The 11620-nt window shown below is 41.3% G+C and overlaps 2 long non-coding RNA genes across 2 annotated transcripts in view; one reads left to right on the top strand and one right to left on the bottom strand.

The window, feature by feature from the left end:
- The window catches only part of LOC116669868 (uncharacterized), an 827043-nt gene that overhangs the window by 310204 nt on the left and 505219 nt on the right, over positions 1 to 11620 (top strand). The gene's annotated exons all lie outside the window — the stretch shown is intronic.
- Positions 3370 to 11620, bottom strand: part of LOC116669853 (uncharacterized) — an 11629-nt gene continuing 3378 nt past the window's right edge. The window contains exons 2-3 of the long non-coding RNA XR_004326878.1: positions 9615 to 9624; positions 3370 to 3470 (exon numbers count right to left, since the gene is read on the bottom strand). This is a non-coding gene — a long non-coding RNA (uncharacterized LOC116669853). The remainder of the gene's footprint in view (positions 3471 to 9614; positions 9625 to 11620) is intronic.

Raw genomic sequence — 11620 nt, 5'->3', positions numbered from 1 at the left:
TTTAAAGCCCTTTTGGCGTTTTATTCAATGTTTTTTTTCAACGCTTTATTAAAGCTATATTTAAAGCTATAATGCGTACCCCCCCAAATTCTACAATCTACAAATAAATAATCTAACTGTCAAATGTCTTTAATGTTAAGGTTATTTTTTATATGAAGACAAACATTTTCTGGTTCCAGTTTATTAGAAGATTTTACAGCTTAGACTTAGACTTAGACTTCTCTTTATTGATCCTTTGGGATGACTCCCGCAGGAAATTGAAAGTTCTAGCAGCAGTTTTAGCAAGAAAAAAAAAGAAATAAAAAATAGATAAAAAGACAGTATAAAGACAACAAAATACCAATATAACAACAATAAGAACATTTGTCAAATAAACAAAGAAAAGACCATAAATTATTATTAAAGTGTCAGTGTTTAGTCCAGTGTTAAAAAATTATTATAAAGTGACCAGGTGTGAATTTAAGTCCAGGTGTGCATGTATGTATGTGTGTATGTGTACTGTATGTATGTATGTATGTTGTGTATGTGTATGTATGTATGTATGTATGTAGTTGTATATTGTATGTATGTATGTATGTATGTAGTATGTTGTACTGTATGTATGCATGTCTGTATGGTACTGTATGTATGTATTATGATTATGTTTGTCCCTCTCTGCCCTATTTCCTCCTCCCCCCTATTGAGCGTTGTATAGTCTGATGGCATGAGGGACAGGAGTCCTTGAGTCTGTTGGTCCGGCACTGGGAAGGAGCACGCCTTCCACTGAACCGGCCCCTCTGGGTGCTGATGACTTGTGCAGAGGGTGCTGGCATTGTCGTAATGTCCAGCAGTTTGTCCAATGTCCTCCTCTCTGCCCACCGTCACCAGTGAGTCCAGCTTCATGCCGACCAAGAGCTGGCCCGCCTGATCAGTTTTATCCGCCTGTGGGTGTCCTTTGATATGCTGCCCCCCCAGCACACCACAGTGTAGAAGAGGACACGGTGACCACAGACTGTAAACACACCACACAGCAGTTTGCTGCAGATGTTAAAGGACTGCAGTCTCCTCGGAAGTACCGCTGGCTCTGTGTCTTCCTGTTAGGTGGCTGCTGAGTGTTGTCCAGTCCAGTTTGTTGTCCAGCCACAGCCCGAGGTATTTGTACGATTGAACTGCCTCCACCTCAACTCTCTCTAACAGACCGGTCGCGGTCTTGGTCTGGACCTCCCAAAGTCAACGACCAGCTCCTTCGTCTTAGAGGTGTTGAGCTGTAGGCAGTTAGTGCGCACCAGAGAGCAAAGTCCCCCACCAGACTCCGATACTCCTCCTCCCGGTCACCCCTGATACACCCAATGGCTGTGTCCTCTGCGTACTTCTGTATGTGACACAGCTCTGAGTTGTAACGAAGTCCGAGGTGTACGGTGAAAGAAGAGGAGCTAGCACTGTGCCTTGTGGGGCTCCAGTGCTGCTGACCACAGTGTCAGACATGATGTCCTTCAGCCTGACGTACTGTGGCCTGTTGGTGAGGTAGTCTCTGATCCAGTCCACCAGATAGGGGTCCACTCCCATTCTGATCAATTTGTCCTGGAGTATAGGGGGCCGGATGGTATTAAAGGCACTGGAGAAGTCCAAGAAGATACCCTCACTGTGCCATTCCCCTTATCCAATGGGAGTGGCCCCGGTGTAAGCAGGTAGAGGATGGCGTCCTCCACACACACATCTGGCTTACTCGCAAACTGTGGGCGGTCCTGGGCGGGCTTACCTGAGGTCTGAGAGGCAGGAAGAGCCGCTCCAACATCTTCATCAGGTGTGAAGTGAGTGCCACCAGTCGAAGTCATTCACTCGCTGGGCCTGTTCCTTCTGGGAACTGGACGATGCAGGAGGTCTTCCAAAGGGTGGGCACTCTCCCTACTGCAGGCTAAGGTTGAAGATCCGTTGGAGCGGCTCCCCCAGTTCGGCTGCGCAGGTCTTCAGCAGTCTCGGACACACTTTATCCGGGCCTGCCGCTTTCCTGGGCCGGAGCTTCCTCAGCTGTCCTTGGACCTGGTCTGTGGTGATGTGGGGCGGGTGTTGTATTGAGAGGAGTAGGGGGGTATTGTGGTGTTGGGGGGGGAGTGTGCAGACTGGGATGTGGTGGTGTCAGGGGGTGTGTGGAGGAAGGGAACATTGCTGCGGTGAGGGTGGGGGTGGGGGGTGGGGGACAAGGGCTGGTTAAACCTGTTGAAAAAGTTATTCAGCTCCTTGGCCCTCTCCATTGTCCCCCCTGTTGTTCTGGTCTTTGTGTTGTGACCTGTGATGGTCCTCACACCTTCCCAGACCTCCCTCATGTTGTTCTCCCTCAGCTTCTGCTCCACCTTCCTCCTGTAGCTGTCCTTAGCTTCCCTCACACAGTGTTTCACCTCCCGCTGTGCTGCCTTCATGGCCTCCCTGTCCCTGCTCCTGAAGGCAGCCTTCTTCCTGTTGAGGACAGCCTTAACCTCCTGTGTTACCCATGGCTTGTTGTTAGGGTAACAGCGTACAGTCTTGATAGGGGAGACCACGTCTGCAACAAAAAAAAAAAAAAAAAAAAAAAAAGCTTTAAATTATTTAAAAAGTTTTAATTTGAGATGTTTTCCAACTGGAGCAGCTTTGTATGACAGAAGTTTAAATAACAGAAATGTTTTTTTTTATTGTTTGTTTTTACTGCAGCTAAACAAATACATTATATTTTTTTTTTACGGGGAAAAAGTCTGAGTAATGAGCTGCCAGAATGTTTCCTGTTATTTTACAGATTTATTTCATTGAGGGCAGGTCAGTGCGGGTGACTTTATTTTCATCAATAACAATAAAACATGAGCGGTCTGGACATGTGCTGGGGTGTTTCTATGAATCGAGACTGTGTGCAGCTTCCATGTGCTATTCCTTACACACTTATGGTTTAAATAGTGAGTGGATGCCAGATACGATAACACAGTGAACAGCGATGGCACCAATCAGCCAAGAGCAGTGGGGGTTACCGCTCCCCCAAAGAATTAACATCTCTCCCTCATGGCCAGGGGCGATTTTAGCCCTTTTTTTACTTGATCTCGGCACACTTAAAAAATAATTGTAAAAAAAATGGAATAAAACAAAGTGTGAAAAAAGTGTTAATCTATTGTGAGCTAAGGAGTTCTGCTCCGGGAATATCCCAGCCTCGTGAAACTAAACCCAGAATCCATTATGCCGAGATCATTCAGAAAATAGTGCTGGTCAGCCAGTAGTCAAACGTTACATCAATCCCTATTTTCTAAAAGTTACTGCTACTGTATTTTGGAAATAAATAAAAATACATATCCAATTTAAATTGTAATGCCACCTCAAATTTGTAGTACTGGCCCAGCGGCTCAGCATTAAAGTCGTTTTTCTTGGAAATGTTGCCGTCTTTCTAGTTACATAATTCAGAGTCTCCCATATCATGATGGTTCAAAATTATGTTAAAATGCACAGTTAGCACAGCAGGATAAGGTTTAAAAAAACTTTAAAAAAAAACTTTGTTAACCCTTTTGTTGTCTTCCCGTCAAAATTGAAACAATTTTGTCCCTTTTTCATCAATTTTGATGCTTTTTTTCAACACTACCTCATTAACTTAAGGTTAAAAGTTATTTTTGGAATTGATGGTCAATAAATCTAATTTATAGGAAATAATAACCAATGTTTGAGTTAGAAAAGCAGAAATTAGAATTTTGTTTAGACTAAAATGAACGGAAAGTATGTTGATGGATATTAACAGACTGGAGCATGTCAACTTTTACTCAATGCTATTTCAAAATCACTTCAATTTGTTTGTTTTTAAATGCCACAAAATTGAATAAGATACCCCAAAATTAATGAAAGTAGAGATTTGCACTTGCCGAAAAGCGTTGTGTGGAATCAATGATGTTGTTTTGGGTAATTAAAAAGAACATTGATATAGGAAAACGGGTCGATTTGACCCGAGGACAACATGACGGTTAAAAGGGAGCTGGGCACCCCTAACCCTGTGATCCTAGAATTTCCCCCTGCCCCTGGCAACCATTCTGCTAATGGGAGCAATACATCAACAATACCCCGCATACATTAATATTAAAGAAAGATTAAGTTAGTCAGTAGTAGTTGAGGAAATGATATAAAAGCAAGTAAAGGTGTTAACTTTCTTTTTCACTCCAACTTGACACACACACACACACACATACACATATACACACATACACACACATATATATATATATATATATATATATATATATATATATATATATATATATATATATATACTGTATATATACACACACACACACAAATGTGTGGGTGTGTTTCTGTTCTGCATGTGTCCAGTAGGTGGGAGTAGTACTCTGTGCGTGTGTGTTTGTGTGTGTGAGTGTGTGTGTGTGAGAGAGCCAGGCTCAGGCTTCACTCATGAGAACACACAGCTCAGTATTCAGGCTGAATGAGCGTCCGAGTGTCCAGCAGCTGACATGTCCACAGATACTGACCGTCACCTTTTATTAAACTATTTTAACATTAATTTCTCAAAATCCAACTCACTGCAACATCGTATATGTTTAGGGGAATGCTCTGTTCTTCCCTTGTTTCTTATTTAGTGTCATTTTTTTCTTGGCAATTCACTGTGTACTTTGGGGTCTGTCTGTAGCATAGGGTCTCCATGGTAATAATCACAGTGTGCATGCATGTTCCTGTTGACGGTAAACGCATCTCTCCACGGGTGGCTGCCTGTTTCAACCTAATGAATGTCCTGTTTATGTACCGGCTGTCAGCCACAATCAAGTCCAGCAATAAGTAACATTTAGAGGAGGTGTAGCTGTCCGCTGGGAGGCATAAAATAATATACATGATACATATTACATACACACATCTCCCAAAGGAAGCCAGTGAATGTGTTGGAGAGAATAGCTTTGCCTTGTCTGCCTTGCCTTGCCTTGTAGACCTCCAGCATGAGCTGTGTGTGTGTGTGTGTGTGTGTGTGTGTGTGTCTGTGTGTCTGTGTTTCTGGCTCCTGGAGTCCAGCCTGCATGACTACCATATGCAAAAACCAGTTAATGTCTTTGTTTGAACTAAACCAGGATTTTTTCCTTCTGTCTCTCAATCTCACTCCTGTCCCTTTCTCCTTCCCCCCCTGTTTTTTTTTTTTTTTTTTCTTCCTTTTGTCGAATAATCCCAGATCCTTTTGAGTGGCAGTCACAATTTCCTATTAAATCTCTGAAAATCCTCTCAGCTGTCATTAAAATTCTTACCATCCTTTGGAGAGACAGAGGGGAAGGGAGAAAAAGGGAGAAGTGGGACGAGAGGGACAAACATGAAAGAGGAAGCAGTGGTACAGATTTGCCTTTGATTCTCACCAATAAGCAGCTGACGTAATAAGATATAAAGCCGCGCTGCTAATGAGGCTGGGAGACAAAAAGGCTCAGAGATAGACGGGATGTGGAAAATGAGCGCTACGTCTTGGGCTTCCGGCGTGACTAATATTTCAAATTCCTAATCTCATCTGGAAAATTATTAGCCTGTACCTGTGTTTCAAACTGATTCGTATCGTCCCTTCATCTCTTTCAACTCTCCCTATATGTTGTACTTTTTTTTTACCATCTTTCCATTTCTGGTTCAATGTCTTCTCACCACCAGTCTGAATTTATAGATCTTATTAGATGATAGTCTGCAAAGATATGAATTCAGTATAGAATGTATGCCAGAACTAAATAATAATGATCATAAACTACACTTTTTATAGCACTTACCAAAACCAGCCATTACACAGCTCATTACTGGAGGCAAACATAAAACAGTAAAACATTATGACAAACTATGGGAACATAAAAATTCGGATCAAGTAGCATTAATGAGGAAAAATGACTAAAGAAAAACCAAGAAAAATATGAGTAAAAACAATGGTAAAAAAGAAGCAACTATACAGATAGATCAATGCATAACTAAAGTCATCAGCCTTCACAGAGCAGATGAAGATGAGAATATGGCAATTCATACTTTGCACTCACGTGATCACCATGGATACCTGGCGGGCAAGAAACGCCGGGAAAATGACGACAAACAGTGGGCAGCCAGATCAATCAATCAACTATTTAGACTATACTGTATGTCACTGAATGTTAAAATTAGATATCATGAAAAGATTAACATACCCAGAATTGGTGATCCGTACACAGCACCCGCTCAGGTTTTCATTGCTTTGAAGCTGTTCAAGTCTCTACCAGACTTGGAGTTTGGAGATGTTTACATCAACATATCTCATAGAGAATCTGTCACCTTACACCGCACACAAAATGAGAGCCTACAAAACTACAGAAATCTTTTTTTCAAGAGTGTAAAGGTTTACAACGCTGTCGTATGGGAGGTGAAAAACAGGAATATCTTCATAATCAAAGCAAAGGTGAGTGTTGCTAGCTAGCTAGCTACCCGGTAACGTTTGCTAATCGTGCGATGAAGTCTTCATCTGAATACGTAGCGCTACACCCTATATGCTAAAATATCATCATATAAATGATATCCTGGTCATTAAATGCACCCACATAGATTAATAAAAAAGATAAAGATCAATAACTTTAACGGTGTGTTTGTGTGTGTCAGTCAATCGCAGCAGTCTGTGTCTGTATAGTCTGTGCAGCCAGCGTTACCATGTAGCCTGTATCTGTAACCATGGTTTCCATGGCTGTTGTTATCTTGGCTGGTTTTAACCAGTCCCTCCGGGATTTTGCTGCCTTTTTGAGATTGTTGTGGCCCAAAATGCCTGATTTTGCAGGAGCTTTTGTTAAAAAAAAAAAAGTTGCGATGTTTGTGGACTGACGAGAAGAACCGCATGACCATTCCCACCGTGACCCTTGTGTGGTGTTCGGTTCTGTGGGGCCCGTTTTTAATGTTTGCTAAAAGAAAAATGATGCTATTTCTTATTTCTTCTAACTCACTGCTATGAAACTCAATTGTGTCCTCCTCCTCCTTGGCCTGCTGTTTGTTTGTGTGTGTGTGTGTGTCTTTGCATCTGTACAGTGTGTGTGTTTGTCTGAGTCTGTTAGTTACGTTTACAGTTAGTGCTTCCAAACGCACAACAAGTATCTGGATTCTGGCATGTCTTTTTCATCTCAAAACACCAACTTTCGTAAAGTAAACCTGGCAACGTCCTGGCAAGATGATTATCTTACCAGGTTTTGTTGCTAGGAAACTGTTGTTCTTGCCCACCAGCTAATAGTTGTGACGTCACGCGCAACGTATGAATTGAAAAAAATTAAAAAATAAACACTAAATAAGATGCACTTGTGTACAAAGGTCAATTCTGATTAAGTAAAGGGGTTCAGGCTAGAGCTGGGCAGTATATCAATTATGGATATTGTGATATGAGGCTAGATATCGTCTTAGATTTTGGATATCGTAATATGGCATAAGTTGTTTCTTTTCCTGGTTTTAAAGGCTGCATTACAGTAAAGTGATGACATTTGCTGAACTTACCAGATTGTTCTAACTTTTCTATTATTTGCCTTCACCTACTTTGTCATTAGGCTTGTTCGAGATCAGCCGGGTCTGCACAGAATGGATCACCGGCGATTCCCGCCTGTTGCATGCTGGTTAAATTTGTGTCAGACTTGATCCCGACTTGCTCTGACATCATGCACACAAAGACAACGATAACCTCACGAGATCAAGGCGGTCGCAGTTCTGAGACGCAAGTAGCGCAGTTGCTTTTCACCAGCCTCTCATCTGATTTAACAGCTGATTGGTTCACAATCGACTCAACGTGAAGACGTTTTGTATAAACTCTTTATAGTTTTGTAATTTGAGAGATTTTACTTGCTAACTTGGCTTGTTCTGTACAGAACACACGTTGTGTGGCTGATAGTGACGTTTAGAAGTCAGAGAAACTAAATCTGTTCAGATTACAGATCATCTACAGTGTGTTAATTAAAATAAGCAACAGGCTGCATGTAAAGCACATTGGCAGCTACTCTGTCATAATTTAAACAACTGGAGACTGTGTACAAGCTGATATATGGGTCTGACCACAGTGTTTCTGTCACTTCCTGTTCAGCCTGAAGGCGGCTGGAACCGGCTGGAAAATGTCCCACTTGAGCGGATTTTTGTCCCCATCCCCCGGCTGCTGCCTCCTGCTCTCTGCCTCCACTTTACAGGCGAGGGACAGTTCATCTCGAACGGGCCTAGTATATCCACATTACTGATGATTATTTATCACAAATCTCTTTGTGTAAAGATTTTGTGAAAGCACCAAGAGTCAACTCTACAGTATCGTTGCGGTATTGATATCGATGTATTTAATTTACCTTAACTGAACAGCTTCGGAGACATTGGAATGGTTGTGACTTTTTTTGAGGTGAATGGTGGTCGTCTCGCTCCCCCCTAGCGCCTGTGAGCGGAAAAACCACCCTTGTGAGGTCGAAGATCCAGCTGTTCCACTTAGCGTTTCCCTTAGAGGCCTGGAGAACTTCCGTTGTGTAATCTGTATGCAGCGTTTTTTTTGTTGCATCTGCTTTTCTTTTTGCACCGCTTCTGTATTTGCAGTGTATTTGTGTATATGGTTGTGTTGTGTGTGTTTGCAGCGTGTTTGCTAAATGCTGCATGTACGTTTTATCAATTAAATTAAGGTGTTTTCTTAATTTGCTTGTGTTTTGTGCATTTGCATGTGTTTTCTTAAGTTGCAGGGTGTTTGCCCCTGTCGGCCACTGTACAATCGTGCTAATGATTTAAAAAAAAAACATTTCAGCAGATGTCTTAGTTACGACATGGTAGACTAGCAAAGCAGTTCTGTGTTTATATGTGCGGGCGGGATTTATTCAGTTTGTGAAATGGCACCGTCTCTACAAAGCTACAGCTCAAATTGTGTGGCTGACTAAACCGCAAGGGACCCATCTGCTAGCGATGGGGGCCGAGACTGAGACAGCTACATGGAGAAGTATGCACCAAACAAGCTACTCTTAAAAATATATGTGTTGTACAACTGTTTATTTTAACCGTAATTTTCCACAGAACATGATTCATAGTTGTTTTTCTGTTTATTTGCAGTGTGGGACCTTTATTTGCGCTTCGTCAACTAACATAGTTATTAACAGTGGTGGAATGTAACAAAGTAAAATGACTTCCTCACTGTACTTAAGTACATTGCTCACGTATCTCTACTTAAGTAGAATCAATAGTGCATACTTTTGACTTTTACTTTGCTACATTTTGCAGTAATTATCTATACTTTCTACTCCCCTACATTTCTACAACGTTCCATTACGTTTTCCGATCAGTTCCCCCCCTCCCCCGCCAAAACGCCTTCCTGACGGTTGCAGTCCGTCCAGCTCCCGATATTACAAATCCCACTATGGCCACACCAAGACCCGCCCCTCATTAGCATTTATTGGCCAGACAACTCAGCTGCTTCTGTTTCCAGATACTTGGTCATGGTCATGTGCAGAAGTAGGTAGTTACATTTAGTCCGTTACGTTTAGTCCGTTACATTTACTCTGTTGCATTTACTCCGTTGCATTTACTTGAGTAAGTTTTTGAAAATGTTATACTTCTAGGAGTAGTTTTAAATTGTAATACTTTTTACTTTTACCTGAGTAGATCTGTGGAGAAGAAACCATACTCTTACTCCGCTATATTAGGCTACAATTAGTTACTATTACTTTTCTTTTTACTTCTTTGATATTCAATGCGTCATTGGTCCCCCCCCCCCCCCCCCCCCCCCCGCGGTCCGCTCATTTTAATGTTTATTTTGACAGAGAGAGAGACTTCGCTAAAGGCTCTACCACGTGACTGTGTTTGACCAATAAAACGTCGTTGTGCAGTCTCGTCACATGACTCAATGTCAGCGGCGGGCCGGGTTAGCTTTACAGTCGTAGCAAAACAAAAATGTCCGAATCAACCGCCAGCAATGCAGACACAGACGAGGAGGACCCCCCCACCCCCCCCCCCCCCCCCCCGGCCTCATGTGAAAGCATGGTTACCTTTTAGTAAAAGGGACATACAGCAACTACTTTATGAGGCGTCTTCTGTGTCTACCAAAACAAACGTTCATCATTGAAAAACTCCACATCTAACTTGAGGAAACATGTAGCAGTAAGTTTCCTAAAGTTTTTGGATGACTACTTTGTACTTTTACGTGAGTCATATTACTCTGAAGTAACAGTACTTTTACTTGAGTACAATTTTTGGCTACTCTACCCACCTCTGGTCACGTGTAAAGCATCAGTTCAGATAGGGTTAATATACAACCCGTATCTTTATCTTAAAAACACTCCCGGTCCTCCTCAGCTGTGACAAATGTGTGCAGCATTCACTGTCCCATGGGAAATAATGCAAGGACGAGTTTCATGCAGATCACCCTGATAGAGAACCAGAATTTTAAGTCTGAATGTAAACTGGGCCACAGATGGTAAGCCCAATTACATTAACCCAAAACTAACTTAAATAAATGCCACAGCCTAAACTGTATACATTATTAGAATATAGACATTAAGAGAATAAATCGTTATGCAAGTACTTTCACTTTTAACAGTTAAAGTAAATTTAAAATCGGATACTTTTTAATTTTTTACTAAGTAAGGTTGTCATTGTGGTACTTCTACTTTTACCAAAGTAAATATATCTCAGGTAATTTGTGCTGAGATTCAGTACTTCCTTCACCACTAAATACTGTATAGTTAACGTAGCTATTCACTACTCCATTTTTATGTAACTTATAAACCAGCAATGGATAAGCTTGAGTCACAAGAGCTGAAAAAGTGTTTAAAAAAACTATAAATTAATTAAAGAACCTGTTTCATTTCAGAAGTGTGCTAACTGGAGCAACTTTGTATGTGAGAAGTTTAAATAACAGGAAGTGTTCTGTATTTTTACTGTAGCTACACACAAAATGTATGTATTGAATATATATGTATGTGTATATATGTGTGTGTTTGTGTTTGTGTGTGTGTGTGTGTGTGTGTGTGTATATGTATATACATACAATATATATAAAATATATATGTGTGTACTGTACATATGTAAAATATCTGTCTGTATATATACAGTATGTGTGTGTATATATAAATAAATGTAATAAAATGTAAAACTACTGCAAAATTGTTCCTATGTACAGTATATGAATAAATGTACTACTTACTATGCAACACAGTTAACACAATACATGCAATATACGTCTAAAGTCCAGGCTATGCCTAGCCTAAATGCCAGCCGGACTTAACCCCGGCCACAACATTTGAGGACGGGAAGTTCTGAGTATGACCACACCTGGCTGGGCTAAGCCCCCAATGTCCTCAAAATCCTAGAAACGCTCATGCACCCAACTAAACATCCGACTGAACACTGGGTGATTAGACGAAGACGCACAACTCCGATATCTCAATTAAACACACACCAACAAAGCAGTCATTTTTCCTTATGGACTATTTGCAATCAGCATGAACTGTATTCAATTAGTGTCTCTGCAAGCCTCCCTCCTCTTGTGAATTAAATGACACAAATCCATATTCAATGTTTTGTAATGATTTAATGAAGAGGGCTTTGCAGGCTGCATGCCATCTCGCTTTGCAATTGACCCACTCAATTAGGCCCACATTCAGCACCCCAAATCTCCACATCAAAAAGATGAAGGGGGGTGTTGGCAGAAAAATACACACACACA

Source organism: Etheostoma spectabile, chromosome 20 (assembly GCF_008692095.1).
Source record: "Etheostoma spectabile isolate EspeVRDwgs_2016 chromosome 20, UIUC_Espe_1.0, whole genome shotgun sequence".
Taxonomy (NCBI): domain Eukaryota; kingdom Metazoa; phylum Chordata; class Actinopteri; order Perciformes; family Percidae; genus Etheostoma; species Etheostoma spectabile.
The sequence above is the reverse complement of the archived record's forward strand: the minus strand, read 5'-3'. Positions and strand labels throughout refer to the sequence as shown.